The sequence below is a fragment of the Microcebus murinus genome, chromosome 17, assembly GCF_040939455.1.
Source record: "Microcebus murinus isolate Inina chromosome 17, M.murinus_Inina_mat1.0, whole genome shotgun sequence".
NCBI classification, from domain to species: Eukaryota; Metazoa; Chordata; class Mammalia; order Primates; family Cheirogaleidae; genus Microcebus; species Microcebus murinus.
This window is the reverse complement of record NC_134120.1, coordinates 49,826,894-49,849,287: the sequence shown is the minus strand read 5'-3', so window position 1 is coordinate 49,849,287 and position 22,394 is coordinate 49,826,894. Positions and strand designations below refer to the sequence as shown.

General features: G+C 42.9%; 1 protein-coding gene and 1 long non-coding RNA gene across 24 annotated transcripts in view; both read left to right on the top strand.

The window, feature by feature from the left end:
- DLGAP1 (DLG associated protein 1) overlaps window positions 1-22,394 on the top strand; it is an 882,341-nt gene that overhangs the window by 754,132 nt on the left and 105,815 nt on the right. The window lies entirely within an intron of this gene.
- LOC142861577 (uncharacterized) lies at window positions 11,880-18,397 on the top strand. The gene is made up of 2 exons (XR_012912807.1): window positions 11,880-15,695; window positions 15,783-18,397. It is a non-coding gene; the product is annotated as an uncharacterized LOC142861577 (long non-coding RNA).

Genomic DNA, 22,394 nt, shown 5'->3' with positions numbered 1-22,394 from the left:
AGACGGGGTCTCGCTCTTGCTCAGGCTGGTTTCGAACTCCTGACCTTGAGCAATCTGCCCGCCTCGGCCTCCCAGAGTGCTAGGATTACAGGCGTGAGCCACCGCGCCCGGCCTGTATTTCCTTTTCAATAAACTCTCAATTCACATCCTTTACTACTTTCTAGAAGACTGTTAGTCTTTTTCTTACTGAGTTGGAGGGAATACTCCATCCATCTATCTATCTATTTATCTATCTTCCTGTTCTTACACATACAAACTGTGGCATGTTATACATTCTCCTTGCTTTTTTAAATTCCATAATAGATTTTAGAAATCATTTCATTTTGTAAAGATCTTCCTCCTACTTTGTTAAGGCTGCACAGTACTACGGGTGAATGTACCATAATTTATTCAACCAGTCTTGTGTGCATGAGCAACTTAGGCTATTTCCAATATTTTGCTATTAAAAATAATGCCACAAGCCGGGCGCGGTGGCTCACGCCTGTAATCCTAGCTCTCTGGGAGGCTGAGGCGGGTGGATTGCTCAAGGTCGGGAGTTCGAAACCAGCCTGAGCAAGAGCGAGACCCCGTCTCTACTATAAATAGAAAGAAACTAATTGGCCAACTAATATATATAAAAAAAAAATTAGCCGGGCATGGTGGCTCATGCCTGTAGTCCCAGCTACTTGGGAGGCTGAGGCAGGAGGATCGCTTGAGCCCAGGAGTTTGAGGTTGCTGTGAGCTAGGCTGACGCCATGGCACTCACTCTAGCCTGGGCAACAAAGCGAGACTCTGTCTCAAAAAAAAAAAAAAAAATAATGCCACAGTGAATAACCTTGAGTCTATGTTGTTTCATATTTGGGGAAGCAAATTTTCAGATAAACTCCTAGAAGTTGAACTGCTGGATCAAAGAGTCCGTGCCTATGCAGTGTTACTAAACATTGCCATAAGCCCCTCCACAGGGCCTGTACCTTTTATACATAAACATGCCTGGCTCTTGGGTATACTTTTAAGTTCTAGACAATGAATTCATCAATAAGATATGAAGGTTAGTAAGGATACAAAGAGCTAAGATTTGTTGAGTACTTACTTTATAATATGTTTGTAACTATAGTGAGCAAAGGCAGCAAATACATTATTTTATTAAAACTTCACAGTAAGGCCGGGCGAGGTGGCTCACGCCTGTAATCCTAGCTCTCTGGGAGGCCGAGGCAGGCGGATTGCTCCAGGTCAGGAGTTCGAAACCAGCCTGAGCAAGAGCGAGACCCCGTCTCTACTATACATAGAAAGAAATTAATTGGCCAACTGATATATATAGAAAAAATTAGCCGGGCATGGTGGCTCATGCCTGTAGTCCCAGCTACTCAGAGGCTGAGGCAGGAGGATTGCTTGAGCCCAGGAGTTCGAGGTTGCCGTGAGCTAGGCTGACGCCACGGCACTCACTCTAGCCTAGGCAACAAAGCGAGACTCTGTCTCAAAAAAAAAAAAAACAAAACAAAAAAAACTTCACAGCAACTCAATAGCTACTCTTATTATCTCCTGATTTATAGAGGAGGAGACCAAGAAAAGCATGGAAAAATTACTAGCTCAAGGTCATAGAATTTCTGGCTGGGCGCAGTGGTTCTTGCCTGTAATCCTAGCACTCTGGGAGGCCAAGTCGGGCGGATTGCTCGAGGTCAGGAGTTCGAAACCAGCCTGAGCAAGAGTGAGACCCCGTCTCTACTATAAATAGAAATTAATTGGCCAACTAATATATATAGAAAAAAATTAGCCGAGCACGGTGGCGCATACCTGTAGTCCCAGCTACCTGGGAGGCTGAGGCAGGAGGATCACTTGAGCCCAGGAGTTTGAGGTTGCTGTAAGCTAGGTTGACACCACGCCACTTTAGCCCAGGCAACAGAGTGAGACTCTGACAAAAAAAAAAGTCATAGAATTTCAAACCCAGGACAGAGTAATAATGGAACCTGTGGAGCAATCCCAAATACTACCCTCCTTTTCAGGATACCTACATCTCCAAATAGGGCTAAAAGCAGTTTTACTATCTAACATGGCACACAGTGAAATCTCCAAGTTTACATATACTTGTTGAAAATCTAATATCCAAAATGCTCCAAAATCTGAAACTTTTTGAGCACTGACATAACACTCAAAAGAAATGCTCATTGGAGCATTTGCTCCAATGCAAATATTCCAAAAATTCAAAAAGAACTGAAATCCAAAACAGTTGTGGTCCCCAGCATTTTGGATAAGGATATTTAACCTGTAGTACCAAATGCTTCCAGGCACAATCTCACAAGACTGGGCAAGGCAGTGGCTGGGGAGGTTCTGTGGATAATTACAACAGACCACAGATGAGTGAACATAATCCAGCACATGTGTCTTCAGTGACAGCCACCGGCCTACATCGTTAAGAAGGGGATCTAGGTGTTAGCAGAGACAGATCCCAGAACACTGAACAGAAGCAGCACTGCGCTGTTGGATTTAGTGTCCAAAGGCACAAATTTTAATTTAGTTTAATTGTTATTAATTTTGATTTTGAAGATTTTTACTCATGGTATAGAGTCAGGAACTCTTTTTTCAAGACTAAAATATTCTTTATTCTCTTGAAAGGCCTGTGAGCCTAGGCACAGCACCTGTGGTACATATGATACAATAATGACAATACCTTTATAGGGCTGCTGTGCAGGTAAGTGAGATGAAGAGGGAAAAAGACCTCCAGACTCTAGAGTGAAGAATTAATATAAGTATTGGTTATCAGGAATGCATTGCTATGTATAGAAAAAGCAAAAAGCAATCTACTATTGGCACCATAGATGACAGTAATATATACTGTTTATGTGTGTGTATAAATATATGCAAATATATATATGCATGATCTTATTTTTAATGGAACAAGTGCCCCTAGAATTCTTGATAGTATATATTAATAATTACTTATTAATATATGATACATTAGTTATATATAATTAAACACATTGTCTTACTTTTATGGAACACCTGTGTAATCTTGTTTGCTATGCTTCTTGAAGAAGATGTTTCAGTAGAGTGTAGTTGTTAAGAGTTTAGTTCTGGGCCGGGCGTGGTGGCTCACGCCTGCAATCCTAGCACTCTGGGAGGCCAAGGTGGGTGGATTACTCGAGGTCAGGAGTTCAAAACCAGCCTGAGCAAGAGCGAGAAACCATCTCTACTATAAATGGAAAGAAATTAATTGGGCAACTAATACATATACAAAAAATTAGCTGGGCATGGTGGTGCATGCCTGTAGTCTCAGCTACTCGGGAGGCTGAGACAGCAGGAGTTTGAGGTTGCTGTGAGGTAGACTGACGCCATGGCACTCACTTTAGCCTAGGCAACAAAGCGAGACTCTGTCTCAAACAAACAAAAAAAGAGTTTAGTTCTAAGGCCAGCATAGTGGCTCACACCTGTAATCCTAGCACTCTGGGAGGCCTAGGTGAGAGAATTGCTTGAGCTCATGAGTTCAACACCAGCCTGAGCAAGAGGAAGATCCTATCTTTACTAAAAATAGAAAAATTAGCCGGTGCCATGGAGTGTACCTGTAGTCCCAGCTACTCGGGAGGCTGAGGCAGGAGGATGGCCTGAGTGCAGGAGTTTGAGGTTGCTGTGAGCTAGTGAGCTATGATGATGCCATTGCACTCTACACAGAGGACAGAGTGAGACTCTCTCTCTCAAAAAAAAAAAAAAAAAGGGGGGGGGGGGAGTTTAGCTCTAGATTCTGACTGCCTGGGTTTGAAGGTTTGAATCCTGGCTCTCCTACTTAGCAGTTATACAACCTTGGGCAAATTAACTGACTTCTCTGTGCCTCTCTTTCTTCATTAAAAATTGGGATGGCAATAATAATCATGATTAAACGGCATAAAACACAACAAGGTCTTAGGACAATGTATGGCACATTGTACGCGCTCTATAAATGATGATAGAACCTGTCATAGTAGCAATAGTCATATTGGGGGTAAAAGGAGGCTGAGAATGGTTCTGGACACGAGAGCTTGCTGTAAAGCAAAGGAAACCGGGGCACTGCTCAGCTTCCAGCAGCGGCCGCACATTTGGCCCTCAGCTAGGAAACACCTCTCACGTACAAGTTCAGGACGGGAAGAACACGGGCATGCGGCGCAGGTTCAGCTTAGACAGCCCTTGGGTCTTGGCGGAGCCGTGTAACCCTGGAGAACCACCTGACTGCCCGATGTCCCCATGTTCTGGGTCCCTCCTCTGTCGGGAGCTTTGTCCACTTCCACCACTTGTTCAACAGGAATTCATTTCAGACCCGAGTCAGAACACCACCTGCTCTGTTTCTTGCCGTGGCAAGCCGTATCTCTCCTACTTACTTTAAAGTGCTGTGAGGTTTTGATCGTGCGAGTGTGTTGTTCTCTATGCTTGGTCTCTAAATCAAGGGTTTCGGCGTGTAGTTTGGGGCAAGAGCCCCTTGGCTTCGAGAACAGGACAACATGGCACTTAGCCCAGCGCAGGCCTTAAATAGAACTTTTATCTCAAATTACCCCTATTTCTCATTCTATTTTTTCATAAATATGTATTAAGCATCTATCACATGGAAGGCACTACTGTCTTAGGAGATTTGACGAATACAAAAAAAAAAAAATCATCATATATTCTATCTCACTAGGCTAATCAGTTTAAAAGACAATTCTGTGGGCCAGGCGCAGTGGCTCGCGCCTGTAATCCTAGCACTCTAGGAGGCCGAGGCGGGCGGATCGCTCTAGGTCAGGAGTTCGAAACCAGCCTCAGCATGAGTGAGACCCCTGTTTCTACTATAAATAGAAAGAAATTAATTGGCCAACTAATATATATATAGAAAAAATTATCCAGGCATGGTGGCGCATGCCTGTAGTCCCAGCTACTCGGGAGGCTGAGGCAGTAGGATTGCTTGAGCCCAGGAGTTTGAGGTTGCTGTGAGCTAGGCTGATGTCACAGCACTCACTCTAGCCTGGGCAACAAAGCGAGACTCTGTCTCAAAAAAAAAAAAAAAAATACAATTCTTTGAATAGCAGGAGTACAATTGTGTCAAATGGTGTATTTCGTATATTTGTCAAACTGTTACTTTATCATTATGTGCATCAGAGATTTAAGAGGCTTTTTTCCTGAGTCACTGTGATAAATTCTATGCCAACCTGGCCCCACAGAAAGCTCAGCGGTGACCAGATTTTAAGCCAATGGGCTGTGATTCCTATACAAAGTCCTGGCCCTGCGACAGTTAGTGGCCTGTGCTGTCTCCACAAAGTAGCACGTCTGTGCTCTTCCTGTGCTTTTGCACAGGCCTTCTGGGCACTGCTAAGAGTACCCAGATCATGACTCACAGCTTTGGGGACTTTCCTACTTCAAACCAATGGGAATGAAAAGCTATCTTTAGAAACTGAAGGGACAGTGTACCATTAGTTGAGTTCTTGTGGTCTTCTCACTCAATGTGCTTAGATAAAGTAGATTAAAGGAAATTGGACTTATTACACAACCATTGCAACCTATCTAATATGCATTTTGATATCATAAACTGTTGTGACCTTTTTAGAATCTTGCTGAACTTTATGATATAATCAGACTCATTTGCAGCTGTTCTCCTGATAATATAGGAATCAAATACTAATAGTATCAAGTCCTGATGATATTGAATGTTTTACTGATGTTAAAAATAGCCGGCCGGGCGCTGTGGCTCACGCCTGTAATCCTAGCTCTCTGGGAGGCCGAGGCGGGCGGATTGCTCGAGGTCAGGAGTTCGAAACCAGCCTGAGCAAGAGCGAGACCCCGTCTCTACTATAAATAGAAAGAAATTAATTGGCCAACTAATATATATACAAAAAATTATCGGGGCATGGTGGCGCATGCCTGTAGTCCCAGCTACTCGGGAGGCTGAGGCAGGAGGATTGCTTGAGCCAGGAGTTTGAGGTTGCTGTGAGCTAGGCTGACGCCACGGCACTCACTCTAGCCTGGGCAACAAAGTGAGACTCTGTCTCAAAAAAAAAAAAAAAAAAAAAAAAAAAAGCCAATACATAATGCCTCAAGAACTTGATATTATTCTTAAAATTTTCCCACATTATAAAAATGTAAGATTAACAGAATAGTTGCTGTGATCTTTATAAAGTGCTAATATTTCATTAACAAGATGACATCCAAGGCAGTGAGAGGCACAGTAATGTGACTGAGGGAAGAAACAGTATGAAACCACAAGATTTAAAACAAAACAAAACAAAACAGATACTTAGCAGAAAAACAAACAAAACCCCATAATTAATAGTGTAACACCAGTAAATTAATGAATTGAAACATTTAAAGGCTGGGCACAGTGGCTCGTGCTTATCATCCCAGCATTTTGAGAGGCAAGGAGGATTGCTTGAGGCCAGGAGTTCAAGACCAGCCTGGGCAACATAGTGAGATCTCATCTCCACAAAAAAAAAAATGTTTAAAGATTAATCAAGATGCCTGTACCCCAGCTACTCCAGAGGCTGAAGCAGGAGGCTTGATTGAGCCCTGGAGTCTGAGGTTACACTGAGCTATGATCACACTATTTCCCTCCAGCCTGGCTGACAAATCGAGGCCCTGTCTCTAAAAAAATTTAAAAAAGAAAAAAAAAGAAAATGTTTACAGTGCTAGGGCAATGTAAGTCAGGCATCAGTCTTTCTAATGTATTTGGAATTGGCCAGGTCCTTAACAAAACTCTGCCTATTATATTAGTATATTATTTAAACATATTAATAATATATTGTTCGCCAGGCGCGGTGGCTCATGCCTGTAATCCTAGCACTCTGGGAGGCCAAGGCCGGAAGATTGCTTGAGATCAGGCATTCGAAACCAACCTGAGCAACAATGAGACCCCATCTCTACTAAAAATAGAAAAATTTGCTGGGTGTGGTGGTACGCACCTGTAGTCCCAGCTACTCGGGAGGCTGAGGCAGGAGGATCGCTTGAGCCCAGGAGTTTGAGGTTGCTGTGAGCTACAATGACGCCAATGCACTCTACCCAGGGCGACAGAGTGAGACTCTATCTCAACAACAACAACAAAATATATCCATATATATATATAATTAATATATTAATGTTAAACATTTTTAAAAGAGCAAAAATTATAGGTATAGGAAAGTAGCCCCAGGAGCAAAGTGTGGCTACCTTTACCCAATAAACTAAACATATTTTTAGAAGGCAAATAAGAGGGCAAGACTCCAGATGGAGATTTTTCCGGGGTTCTGCAACTCCTGCATTTTATATTATTGAAGTATGAGTCTTAACATCAGGAAGAAGTGAGATTTCTTGACCAGTCTTTCCCTCTTTTTTGCTCATTCACTATCCCTGCAAAACACACAAAAACATACACATGCAAAATTTTAAAACAATAATCAAAAGGACAGGGTATCACTGTTGCTCACTGGGTAATCAGGCACATTCTAAGGTCCATTTTGTGATAGTCCAACTTTGTCCTTGGGAAAAGATCAGTTGCCTTAGAAAGACATATGAACTAGTTTATGTAAAAGTATAATTGAAAAAAATTGTATTGAGCCAAGCATTGTGTAGGGTCTGCATTCCAAGATGGTTAGGACATGAGTTCTGGTCTCTTGGGGAGACAGATATTCATAATTAGTGAGCAAGAAGGGTGAGAGGCAGCTTTGAAGGGCTAAGAAAGCACAGGCCAGCGTGGGTAACCCAGGAAGGCTTCAGAGGAGAGGGGAGAGAAGACCTGAAGCATGGGTAAGAGGAGTTAGCCGGGTAAAGAAAGGGAAGGTGGAAACTACAGGCAGAGGAGCTGCACGTGTCAACTCATGGAAATAGGAAAATGCACATATTTGAGAAAGTAGCAAAGGTGTATGAGGAGAGAATAGGAAGAGGCAGGAGATAAAGGGTTAACATGTAAAACTCCCAACAAGGAATTTGGATGTCATCTTTTAGGAAGTGAGGAGCCATTGAAGATCTTTAAGCCAGTGAACAAAATGATCAAGTTTGTCTCTTCAAAATATAACTGAGAGAGTAAATAGCTCAGAGAGCATATTAGAAAGGGTTTGGATGAGAGGCAGAAAACCCAGTGATTATTAAGGGATGCCTGCCAAGCCCAAGGCCATCCGTGGAATGAAGCAATTGGATTAATGGAATTGATGACTACTTAAATGTAGATTCCTCACTCAGAGGGTTGTTAAAATAAAATAAGTGAATAAATGTAGATACAAGAGAGAGGAATGTGGGTTTACAAATTGGATATTGCCAATTTCTTTCGTTTTGAAAGGTCAGAAATCAACGTAAGGGGATTACATTATGGGAGAGTTGGGTTAAAATGTTAGAAAGTTGTTAGCAAATAGCCAATTGCAAGGTGGAGATGGTGGCCACCTGCTGGGGGGATTCCCACTGAGGCACATCCCTGGGGGCTTCGCTGGTCCCCAGGAGGTTGGCTGCAGCCACTGAACAAATGGGTGAGGTGGCCCTGTTAGTGAGGTGAGACTCTGAACACTGCCACGAAGATGGAATTCCTATTCACTGACAAAAATGGGACAGGCAACCAGACTCTTGACTAGTGTGTGTATGAAACTTTCTATGGCTAGCAGTCTAGAATATTTGGATATTTCACCTATCTTCTATTGGAGTGATTTCTGTGATTATTGCACATACTTCCCTACTTCATTCCAAACCCTGCTCTAATGGGAGCCAGGAAAAGTGTCTCTTTTCTGACGTCACCCAACACATCTTACGTCAGACAATAAAGTAGGAAAATTTGCTGTGCTTAAAAAAATCAAATATAGGCCGGGCACTGTGGCTCACGCCTGTAATCCTAGCACTCTGGGAGGCCGAGGCAGGCGGATTGCTCGAGGTCAGGAGTTTGAAACCAGCCTGAGCAAGAGCGAGACTCTGTCTCTACTATAAATAGAAATTAATTTCTAATATATACAGAAAAAATTAGCTGGGCATGGTGGCCCATGCCTGTAGTCCAAGCTACTTGAGAGGAGGAAGGCAGCAAGATTGCTTGAGCCCAAGAGTTTGAGGTTGCTGTGAGCTAGGCTGTCGCCACGGCACTCACTCTAGCCTGGGCAACAAAGTGAGACTCTGTCTAAAAATAATAATAATAATAATAATAATAATCAAATATATCATGAAATTGAAATTACAAGTGGGAAATCTAATACTTGGTAAAGATTAGAATTATTTTGTCCACCTCCAAATAAATTCATCTGTACAAATATATGACAGAGTTCTTCAGTAATTCAGAGACCAAGCTCATTATGTAAAAACATGGTATCTTTCCAATTACCTCATTTCATATGGTTGACTATAACAGCATAATTTGAGTTAATAATCCATGAAAATTTATATAAAAGTCATAATGTGTGACTTAGTCGGGCATAAAATAAGAGAACTCAGGTAGAAATTCAGGCAGTATCCTCAATATAATTCACATAGGTCTCAATTTTATTCATATAATGTCAGGGCAGTACACATAAATAAGAAATTGAAAACTTAAAGAAGAGAAACAAAAGCAAAATGACCAGCCAAGGATGAGTTAGGTCACGATGGAAAGTCCAAAATGTCTTTTAACCTTCAGATAAACAAAGAAGGAATGGGGAGATCAAAGTTTTCAACTACAAGAAAGGATCTCATCTGGATGGCAATAAATACAGAGTATCAACTCATTCATTGGAGTGGATTATAAAGAATATAAAACATTACATATTAGAAAAAATGATTCTCTTTTAGTAAACTTTATTTTTTCCTTAATATATACAAAAAATTATTACGCAAATTTATGGTGGGGACTTTTTTCCAAAGAAAAAGTCTCCATGAGACCCATCCACGTGTCTAAATTTCTTGTGTAGCTCTCCAGGTATCTTCTATACACATACACAAATGGAATCATAATATACATTTCATATATATATATATATATACAAAATTATTCTAATCTGTTCTGCAACTCGCTCTTTTTTCTTCACATTGTATCTTTAGCATCTGTCTAGATAACAGCATACATAAAGTTAGATAAGATGTTAGATTATTAGAATTGTTATAACACAAAGATGCATACTATGTGCAAGAAATAAAAAATTAAGCTTTAAAAGATTTTCAGGAAACAAGAAATTAGTTGTAAAATGACTAGAGGATTTGAAAAAGAAACAGAAAATTCTAGAAATTAAAAAAATAATTGAAATTAAAAACTCAATGGACAGAAAAATATCAAAGAGATAATAATATATATGGATGGTAGGATAAAGAAAATAAAATGTGTAATAAATCAGAGTTCCTGAAAGAGAGTAGAGAGAAAATAAAACAGAGCATATATCAGAAGTGATAAAAGGCAGATACCAATCTACATTCAGGAAACTAAACAAATCCCAAACAAAGGAAAATCAAAGACTGGAGTAATCCTAGTGATCTTCAAAGGAATTGGAAGGAAAAAGACAAATTAACTTCAGAAGACAGTTCTTTAAATGTACTAAAAGAAAATAACTGCCAATATACAAGGTCTCATCTGAAGGAAATATTTTTTCCAAAATGAAGACAAAATAAAGATACTTACAAACAAAGACTGCAGACCACCACTAAAGGGATGACAGCATGCACCTGCATTCAGACATCAGCTGGGGTTGCAGTTATCTGAAGACCCAGTTGGGCTGGGTGTCCAGGGTGGCCCACTGGCATGGCTGCCAGTTGATGCAGGCTGTCAGCTAGGTGCTCAGTTGAGGTTATGGACCAGAAAGCCTACATGTGGCCTCTTCAGCATGGTGATATCAAGGTGATTGTCTTCAATGATGGCTGCCTTATGAGGTATTTTTCTAACCTTGGCAACTGGCATCCCAGCAGAACCAGGTGGAAGACTTTCCTGACCCAGCCTTGGAAGTTACCCACTCTGTCTCCCCCACTACATTCTATCGATTACAAGCAAGTCACTAAGTTTTGTCCAGATTCAAAGAGAAGGGATTTAGTCCTCACCTCTCAATGGGAGGACTGCCAGAGACTTTGCAGATATGTTTTAAATTACCACAAAAAGGTAGAAATAAAATTGACATTCTTCACACATGATATAATTGTGTATATATAAACCCCAAGAAATCTACAGATAAATTATTAAAATTTATTAGAAATTTTAGAAAGGTTGCTAGATACAAAGTCAATAAATAAACAAATTGCAACTTGTATTTATCAACAACAAATAGAAGATGAAATTAAAAAGAGCATTAAAAGCTACGAAGTACCTTAAAAATCTATGATAAGCTTGAATAAGACTTCTCTAGAGAAAATTACAAAATTTTATTGAGAAACATTTTTTAAAAAGTAAATACTTTATGGATTTGAAGACTCAAAATAACAAATTATAAAGGTGCCAATTCTCTTAAAATTGATCTGTAAATTCAATGCAATCTCAATCAAAATCCTAACAGTTTTGTTGTTGTTATATTTTAGTTTTTGCAAAGCACCAAATACAGCCAAGATACTCTTGAAAAAGGGCGAGATGGGAGGATTTGCCCTATCAAGCATCAAGACTTATAATTAGCCTATAGTAATAAGACATGTGGTGTTGGCACAAGGACAGGGCAATGGCCCAATAGAACAGACTAGAGAGCACAGAAATAGTCCCAGGCACATATGGAAGCTTCAGAGGCAGCTTTGCAGATCAGTGGAGAAGGGACAATGTTTCAGTAGATTGTGCTGGCCCAAAGAGGTATTTATTTGGAAAAAATAAAATAAAATTGGACTGTACCTTTGTATTAGGGTTCTCCAGAGAAACAGAAACAATAGGAAAGATATCGATAGATAGGACTGGTTATAAGGAAATGGCTCAGACAATTGTGGAGGCCGAGAATTCCTAAGATCTACAAGCAGTAAGCTAGGGACCCAAGAGAGCTGATGGTGTAAGTTTCAATCTGAAGGCCTGAAGGTTCAAGATCCATAAAGTGTAAAGTGCCAATATTTCAGGCCAAGTCCAAAGGCTGGAAAAAAAAAAAAAAAACGATGTCCCAGCTTAACCAGCCAGACAGAAGTTCCCTCATATTTGGCCTCTTGTTCTATTCAGGACTTCAGTCGATTACATAAGGCCCATCCACATTAGAGAGGACAATTACTTTGCTTAGTCTTCTGATTCAAATGTTACTCTCATCCAAAAACACCCTCACAGACACACCCAGAATAATGTTTGGCCAAATGGCTGGGCACCACATGGCCCAGCAAGTTGACACATGAAATTAACCATCACAACCTTACACTCTGGCCCTCCTAATCAATTCTAGATGGATTTAAGACCTAAATGTGAATGGATAAAACAATAAAACTTCCAAAAACAATATAGGGGTAGGTTTCTGAAATAAAATACCAAGAGCACCAAAAGTAAAGGAAAAGGTTGTGACATCTGACTATTATGTTCAAACTTTGCCCTTCTTAAAAAAGAAATCAAAATGTCAAAAACTGCAGAAAATTACTTATCTCATTTGTAATCCAAAAAAAGTAAAACTGTAATGATATACCATTACACATCTACCAGGTTAGCAAAATTTGTAAAGTGTAACAATATTCAATGTTGACAAAGACGTGGAGCAAAAGGAATTCTCATACACTGTTGCAGGAGTGTATATTGATACAAGCATTTGTTTGAAAATTATTTGACATTAGGAAGAAACTCATAATGTACAATTTAGAAATTCCCTAGAAAAGTCTTTTACTTGTGTGCTGGAATACATAGACCAGGATGTTCATGGTGGCATTGTTCAAATATCAAAGAAACAATCCAAATATACATCTATAGTAAAATGTGTTTTTATTATATATTTCCATGCAATGAAATTTTGTTATTTTCATATAGCAACAATAATTGACAAGTTGTGTCTACTATTAATAACAATATAGATGAATCTACCCCACAAGGTTAAGCAGAAGAAGCAAAACACAAAAGAATACATGTATGTAGTATGCTTCCATTAATATAAAGTTCAACAACAGGTGTAATTGTTGTATATTGTCGTAAGTGTTGTATATTGTTTAGGAATGCATGCAGAAATGGTAAAACTATGTTTTAAAAGACAGGAAAATAACGACAAACATCAGGAGAGTGCTGACTTCTGGGGTGGGGAGGAGTTTGTAACAGGAAAGAGATGTAGAGGGGATGTAAGCTGTAGGCTCCTGGGGTGCTGATGGCATGCTATATCTTTGCTTAGATGCTGGCTACAGGAAGTTCATTTTGCAATTATTCTTTAAGAATATAGCACAGAGCGAAGGAATGCCCTGCAACCAAATATCACAAGACAAACTACTGTATGTTTTTTCAAATTACCCTCCTCTCCACTTTCTTCTTCCTCAAGATTCTGATGTGCTTACCTGTTGCAGAATCATCTGGATGGTGTGGTGGACTGTTGAGTATGGGAGGGCAGGAGATAGAGGACGATAAGGAAGCATGCATGTGTAGCAGTCCCTCCCTTCTACCCTGTGGATCTGTATAGGGGACAAAAAGTCCAGTAAAACTGACAAAATACTAGACAAACCCACTTGCTGCATTTGCATGCTTGGAATCCGGTGTCTTCCCTGAGTTATGAAGCCTCAGAACTTCTCCAATCTGTTCTTTTCAAGAGCATATTTAACCTAAAGTATTAGTAACCGCACACCAGAAACTATCGATAAAAGATTATTAGCACTAATAAAATACTAGGGTTGTTTTTTTATGAGACCACATAATTCTTTCAGAGTTAAATTGTTAACAGCTTTATTGAGGTAGGATTCACATACCATAAAATTCACTCAAAGTGTACAATTTCAGGCCGGCATGGTGGCTCATGCCTGTAATCCTAGCACTTAGGGAGGCCGAGGCGGGAGCGTTGCTTGAGATCAGGAGTTTGAGACCAGCCTGGGCAAGAGCAAGACCCCATCTCTACAAAAAATAGAAAAATTAGCTAGGCATGGTGGCAAGTGCCTGTAGTCCCAGCTACTCGGAGGCTGAGGCAGGAGGATGGCCTGAGTACAGGAGTTTGAGGTTGCTGTGAGCTATGATGATGCCACTACTCTCTAGCCTGGGAGACAGAACGAGACTGTCTTAAAATAAAATAAAGTAGTATACAATTCGGTGTCTTTTAGTGTGTTCGCAGTGTTGTACAACCATCTCCACAGTCTAAGCTTCAAACATTTTCATTTCGCTAATTAGCAGTCACACTCCACCCTTTACCCCCAAATCTAGGCAACCACAAATCTTTCCAGCCCTCTGAATTAAAATTCATGCTTTTGAGCCAGACCCAGTGTCTCCTGTCTTTAGTCCTAGCTACTCAGAGACTGAGGCAGGAGGATGACTTATTGCTAGGACTTTAAGACCAGCCTGGGCAACACAGCAAGACCCCATTTCTAAAAAAAAAATTTTTTTTTAATTAAGAAAAAGAAATTGTGCTTTTGGCTTAACTGCTTTATTTTATTCCCCCCGCCCCCCACCAGGCTTAACTGCTTTAAAGCAAACCATTTTCTATTGTGAATGCTTGAAGTTACCAGAAATCTAATCTAGAAAATAATTTGCTTATTTAGCCTATGATTGCTTTCTGTTTGGGACATTGTGTGAACGGCGCCCCCTAAAGAACTTCACACACAGAAGCAGCCCCGTCCCAGAGTGTCACCTGGAGGCAGTCTCACCTTCCCACCGCGACGCCCCACCTGACCCCCAGAGGTACCCAGAGCCTCTCAACAGGATGTGAGGACATTAACTGCCAGCCCAGCGGCACAGAGGTCAGCAAAGCGAATAGGTGGGATGCGTCCACTCCTGCTAGAGTCTCCTGAATACTGGCAGAATGTGGCAGTCGCCAGGCATAAACGTCTAGAGCTAGATCTCGGCGAGGAGGACTGGGGGCCTGCGTCCCCCTGGACCAGGGACGTGCAGAATCGCCGTGCGGCGCGCAGGCCGGGCCGGCCCTCAGGCACACGCACTCGGTGGCATTCAAGGCCTCACGACTCGGGTTTTCCCCTCGTCGTATTCTGTGTGTAGTAGGTAGACTTTGCTTCTGGAAACATCCGTGGGAGACCATCATTTTGGGTTTTGAGGACGGGGAGGGGAAGCATTCGATGATTGCCTGGGCGGGTCTCTGTGGTCTGTTTCTTGGGGTTTAGATGATTTTGTTCTTGAGGTCCCCAGGGAGGCACATGGCCTAAATCCGAGGTAATATGACCAATCCTTCCCTTCAGTTAAACAGAACAAATTTCCATTTCAAAGGGGGGTGGGGTGTTCTTTCTCTGTCAGCGTCTCAAAAGTCTTTATCTTGACTTTTGAGAGCGTCTTGAGAAAGTAAGCTCTTTCTGTGGGGAAGGACGGGCTTTTCCCTTCTGAGAAGGGGACGTCTGGAAGTCTGCGGGATGTAGGCGGCGAGTTTGCTCCGAGAGTGCCGCGCGGCAGGCGGGAGGGCGACGCGGCAGAAGCGCGCCTCCGGCCGAGCTGCGGGCGGCGACGCCGCGACGTCGCGGAGGCCCGCCCAGCGCGGCGCTTTCCGGGGACGCCCTCGCTCCGCGTCGCGCGGTGCCTGAGGAAAATCCCTGCCGCCTCGGCGCGACAGCTGCCACCAGGGCACAGAGACGCGCGCTCGGCGCCACCGCGGACGGACGAGGTGGCGGTGGCGGCGCCCGGGGGCAGTGGCGGGCCGGGCCCGCAAGCAGACGGTTCGCGCCCGGGTCACAGACGCCCGTTGTGTCCCCGCCAGGGGCTGACACACGCGGATCGCACGGGCCGGCAGTCGGACAGGCTCATTGTATGCGTCACGAGAAAGGTGGGGCAGAGGTGACTCAGGGAAAGGCTGGCTTCCCCCGACACAGACATTTTATTAATCTCATCGCCAATGCTGTCACTCACCCAGAAAGGTCCTAAATGTGCCTTACTTCCGCTTCTGGAGCGGCGGAATGCGGCGCCCTGTCTGGATGGAGCCGAGGCCGGCGAGGAGGAGGAGGAGGAAGAGGGAGGAAAAGTACCGGAGCCACCGAGCCCAGGAGGAACGCAGGCGCCCTGAAGATTCCCCCAGCTGGGACGCCAGGAGAAGCGGCTTCTCCTTTTCACCCAGCCTCGGAGAACCTCAGGGATCAGAGGCTGTGAGCAGAATGTAGGAATCCTTTAAGTAGCTGAACTCGTGTGTAGGGGCCCTTACGTGGGGACACAGATGTTAGAGCCGGTATAGATAAGAGTAGCTATTAATTGCAGTGCATAACATTAACCACAACGAATCAACGAATAACAGCAGTTTGAGGCATTTACTTTGTTTCAGGCCCTGCGCTAGGACCCTTTCTCCTCTAATCCTCTCAGCACCTCTGTCAGAGCAGTGCTTTCAAGCAGGTCCGTGTTACACCAGGACACGGGGCCTCGGAGATGAAGCACCCAAGATCCCCCAGCTAATGTGAGGCAGAGCCAGGACTGAAGTGCCTGTGTGGTCCTAAACTGTAAGCTGTGGCTGGAAAAGATGACCTCACCCATGTTTTCAAAAGTGAGTATCTTTCCACTAGCCAGGTTAGGATTGCCTCAGGCAAGTAAGGAATTGAGGAAGGATGAGGAAATCACCGGATGCTGCCTGCCCCGGGCTGGGGCAGTGTGGTGGCCGTGCAGGGCTCTCCCCAGGATCTGGTCCCATTCACTCAGGCACAGGCTGGGTGACGGGGACTGGACTTGTGGCCATGCAGAAGCTGAATTCAGGACCCTCTGTCCTCTCCCTCCTCCCTGCAGAGCCCATGTTTGGGAGAATAACTTGGTCCATGATTCCCAGCCAAAGCATGAATCACGAAGTATCAGTTTAATTATAGATTCAACGGGAACACACACACACACCCAACATACACACACAATACACACGTGCACATCAGAGTGTGCACAGGTACCTTCTGTTGGCAAAAAACCAGCCTAGGTCACTTTTTTTCTGTTTCACCGGAAGGACCTGTTAAAGCCCCACCCGCAGAGTTTCTGATCCAGTAGGTCTAGGGTGGAACCCGCAGGTTCCCAGGGCCGCTGACACTGCTGGCTGGAGACCACCCTTTGAAAACTACTACTATTTTAAGGTGTGGAAGCTTTAACTTTGTCTCTTTTGAAAATTTTCTGGGCACTTATCACTGCCTATTTAAATGTGATAGCAGCTGTTCTCAAGGATTTTCATCCTTACCGCCCGTATTGGTTTCCTATTGCTGCTGTAACAAATTATACTCACAAATTGAGTGGCTTGAAACAACACAAATCATCTTACAGTTCTAGAGGTCAGAAGCCTAAAATGGGGCAGCTGGGCTGTGCTTCTCTATGGAGGTTATAGGGGAGAATCCATTTCCCAGCTTCTGGAGGCTGCCTGTATTCCTTGACCCTTGGCTCTTTCCTCTGTCTTCAAAGCCAGTGACAGTCAGGCATCTTCACTCCACCCTCCCTGCAAACACCCATGCCGCTCTGCTTCCATCATCCCTTCTTCTTTGTCTCTGACCCTCCTGCCTCCCTCTTACAAAGACCTTTGTGATTACAATGGGCCCATTCAGATAATCCAGGATAATCTTTCCATTTTAAGATGCGTAATCACATCTGCCAAGTCCTTTTTGCCATATAAGGTAACAACATTCACAGATTTCAAAGATTAGGCTCTGGGCATCATTAGGAACCACCCACTACCCATCCTACCACCTGCCTAAACGCCAGTAGGTGGCCAGGCATGGTGGTGGACTACATGCCTGTAGTCCCAGCCAGTCGGGAGGCTGAGGCAGGTGGACGCTTGAGCCCAGAAGTTTGAGACTGGAGTGTGCTATGATTGCACTCATGAATAGCCACTGCACTCCAGTCTGGACAATATAGTGAGACCCCATGTCTAAAAAATTAGAGCCCTAGTCCCTCCACTTCTGAGTTAAGAGCCTTCAGTGTCCCCACTAAACTAGCTGAAGGCCAGCACTCAGCCCTGCTCAGCCCCTAGCATTGCCCTCTGAACCTGCCAGGAGGTCACTGGGAAAGACGCAGAAAGAGGAACTGTGCCATTTGAGATTTCTGGTTATTACCTTCAGAACTTTTCTGAGCTGAAGGCCCAACCTCAAGGCTGTGAACTTTCTGTTAGTGAGTGTGTTCGTGTCCTAGTGTACCATAACAAAGACCATAGATGGGTTGGCTTAACACAGAAATGTATTTTCTCATAGTTTTGGTGACTAGAAGTCCAAGATCAAGGTGTCGGCAAGGTTATTTCTTCTGAGGCTTCTCCCCTTGGTTTGCAGGTGGCCACCTCCTCTCTGTGTCCTCATTTTGTCTGTGTATGTGTGTACCTGGTGGCTCTCTTCTTATAAGGGCCAGTCATATTGGATTAGGGCACACCCTAATGACCTAATTTGAACCTAATCAACTCTTTAAATCACCTATTTCCACTTGTAGTCCTAGCTACTTGGGAGCCTGAGGGAGAAGGACTGCTTAAGCCCAGGAGTTCAAGTCCAGCCTAGGCAAGATAGCAAGACCTCATCTCAAAAAAAAAGAAAAGCCTATCTCCAAACACAGTTATATTCTGAGGTACTGAGAGTTAGGACTTCAACATATGGATTTGGAGGGAAATACAATGCAGCCGTGACAGTGGGCTAGGATCCTGGGAGATTCAAAAAGATCACCTCCATTCTTTCCCAATATAGCAGGTAGGCTAGGCACAATTAGCGTGAATGCTGGCAGCCGGGGCTGAGCTGTTAACTTTATTTATTTATTTATAGAGACAGGGTCTCGCTCTGTCATCCAGGCTGGAACACAGGGGTGCAATCATAGCTCACAGCAACCTCGAACTCTGGGCTCAAGCGATCCTCCCACCTCAGCCTCCCAAAGTGCTGGGATTACAGGCATGAGCCACTGTGCTTGGCCCTGAGCTGTAAACTTTAGAAGTGTGGCCTGAAACCCAGAACTGCCTTTTTCATAAATAACTAAGTTAGGCGAGGGGTGGGAGGAAGGCAGAAAAGGTCAAAGAAACCACCAAAGGCTCAGTCTTAGTCTGTGTAAGCAAATAGCAGCATTGGAGGCTCAGCCTCCCCTGAGCCAGCTCCCTGCAGGTTTTCATTTGATACATAATTCACAGCTAGTTCCCCAAATTCCACCGAGTCAATACACACCCTAGACACAGAGGAAATAAAAGTGCAGACAGTGAGTGTTTGTGTTCGATGCTCTTTCAAAGGGCTGTGTGATAGAAATGATTTCATTTTCAAGGCATGGCTCTGATAGGAAAGTCAAACAGCCCACAAGTTGAAACAAACTGAATAGCCTTATCTTATTCTTGATTCATGCATTCCTCTCTCTTCAAAGCCCTTTAGCGGCCACAGTCTGAATTGTAATTGTTAGGGTAACTGCTGTTGCAAAGTCCTTCCTGCACACGTTGTGTGCGTCTTTGACTTATGGGATCTCGATTCTCTGACATTTCTTCTTTACAAACCTTTGCTAGTCTCTGATCAAAGTCACTAACCAACATTGGCACACCTTCTTTTATTGTGCTTCGATTTATTGCGCTTCGTTGACATTGCATTTTTTACAAATTGAAGGTCTGTGGCAAACCTGCATCAAGAAAGTCTGTCAGCGACATTTTTCCAACAGCATGTGCTCACTTCATGTCCCAGTGACAGCATTTTTATCAATAAAGTACATTTCAATTAAATTGTGCACATTGTTTTTTTAGACATAATGCTATCGCCCACTTAATAGACTCCAGTGTAGTGTAAACATAACTTTTATGTGCATTTATGCATGTGGGAACCAAAACATTTGTGTGGCTCACTTTATCGTAATATTCAATTTATTAACAATGGTCTGGGACCAAACCCACAATATTTCCAAGGGTTGTGTGTGTGTGCATATGTGTATATATGTGCATGTATATATATATATATATATATATATATATATATATATATATATATCCTAAGTAAAATAATCTGGTCACAAAGAAAACAAATACTGTACGGTTCCCCTTATATGAAGAACCTAGACTAGCCAAATTCATAGAGATGGAGAGTAGAATGCTGGAATGCTGGTTGCCAGGGCTGTGGAAGGGAATAGGGAGTCACTGGATGGGTGCAATGTTTCAGTTTTGCAAGATGAAGAGAGTTCTGGAGACTGGTTGTACAACATTGTGAATGTATTAAACACTACTGAACTGTGCACTTATGGATGGTTAATATGGCAAATTTTATGCTATGTATGTTTTACCACAATTTTTAAAAATGGCTTCTGGAAGACAATCATGCAATAGAAAGCACACATGGTTGGGCTCAGGCCAGCTTAGCCTTGAACCTCATCTCTGCCACTTACTAGTTTAGGGGAAATCTCCTGTTTATTTCTATGTAACAAATCACCCCAAAACTCAGTGCCTTAAAACAACAGCAATCATTTCATTATTTCTGTTTCTACGGGTCAGGAATTTGGACAGAGCTTCAGCTAGGTAGTTCTGCCTCAGAGTCTCTCATGAGCTTGGGGTCAGGTGAGGGCTGAACAACTGAGAATGACTGAGCATATCAGATGGTTTCAAGGTATCACCACCTGGTCTTTCACGTAGACTGACTTGGGCTTCCTTACAGCATGGCAGCCTCAGGACAATGGATTGCTTATGTGGTGACTGGGAGAAATTGCATCCCCTTTTCTGATCTAGCCTGGGAGGTCATACAATGTCACTTCTTCACAACTGTCCTGATTACAAGCAAATCACAAACCTTCCCAGATTCAAGGAGATGGAAATGAGACTCCACCTCTTGATGGGAAGCAGCAAAGTTCTAGAACAAGGATTGGCAAACTATGGCTCTCAGACCAGATCTGGTTCACCCCTCAAATACAGACAAGCTTGTTCATTTACATATTGCCTATGGCTGTGCCTCAATGACTGACTAATCAGGACAGAAACCTAACAGTCCACAAATCCTGAATATTTACTGTATGGCTCTTTACAGAAAAAGTTTGCTGATACCTGTTCTAGAACATACCAGGTGGCAGATACTGTAGCAGCCACCTTTGGGAAGTTCGGTCTGTTGCAGACTGGTTACCAGCCTTTCTGAACTTTACCTCCATCTCCAGATCTATAAAATGGAATAATAATCATGCATAAAAAGTACTTAGCATGATTTCATGCCTGTAACAGGCACAGTAAAAAATTTTGTTCTGCCTTTTCCAGGGTTCATTATGATTTGTGAGACACAGAAAGGTGTTTGCTGCCACTATAGTGCCAGAAATTACATATAGTGCCAGACATTCCCAATTTTAGGCCTTCCTTGGATGGAGTTAAAGCCAACTTCTCTTTTAAAATGTATACGTATTACCCTTGAGGGAAGAGATGTTTGCAAGAATTCTTTTAAAAATTCCCCCCTGCCCAAATGCATTCCCTTATCAGACTAGCTATATTTTTACTTATCAAAGAGCAAGTATCTAAAGGAATGGGAAAGAGAGTAAGGAAATTGGGATGAAGTGAGTAGGGAAAACAGGGTGTTCACAGATCTCAGATTTCCTCTCTGCTGGAATTTCAAATAGGTTTGTCCTGGAGCCTATTTGTTAACATACAGCTGAACTCTTTGTCTTTACAAGCAAGTTTCTAGTCTAGAAAATAGAGACCCCCCCACCCCAACAAGCACTGAGCACGGGAACACTGCACCTTCCACTCCTAGCTCTTCTACTTATTTACTCAAACACCACCAAAATTACCAAACCGGTTTATGCATCTTTGTAAAAATTATTTCAGCCTCTTCTCCAAGTTATATTTGACTCCAAACACTCTTTTTTTTTTTTTTTTGAGACAGTCTCACTCTGTTGCCTGGGCTAGCGTGCATTGGCATCAGCCTAGCTCACAGCAACCTCAAACTCCTGGCCTCAAGCAATCCTCCTGCCCCAGCCTCCTGAGTAGCTGGGACTACAGGCATGCACCACCATGCCCAGCTAATTTTTTCTACATATTTTTAGTTGCCCAATTAATTTCTATTTTTAGTAGAGACAGGGTCTCGATCTTGCTCAGGCTGGTTTCAAACTCCTGACCTTGAGCAATCCGCCCGCCTCAGCCTCCCAGAGTGCTAGGAGTACAGGCATGAGCCACCGCGCCCGGCTGACTCTAAACACTATTAAAACCTACCTAGCTTCACCCCTATGATATGTTGGAGGAATAGTTCTTTTTTAATGCAGTTCTTGGCCACCATGTTGTTTTTCTATCAGATATTATGAGTGTTCTGGGGACGGCTGGGAGGGGAAGTGTGCAGTTCATGATTAGAGTCCAGTCTGTTTGTCCCATATTAATTTTTGCAGCATTTTTCCTTCCTATTTATCCTAAGTGTACAATTTTATGCAAATTTTATGAAATGTTTTGGAGTATTTCCAGAGCCCAACTCACTATCGGCTGAGGCCAACTTATTTTATGCTGCCCCAGGAAGAATTGTGGTTTGGAAATATTATTCAGCTGGCTCCAAAAGAAGTAACAGCTATTATGAGGTTGCTGCTGCTGCTACTTTACCCAACATACACATAGCACTTTGCA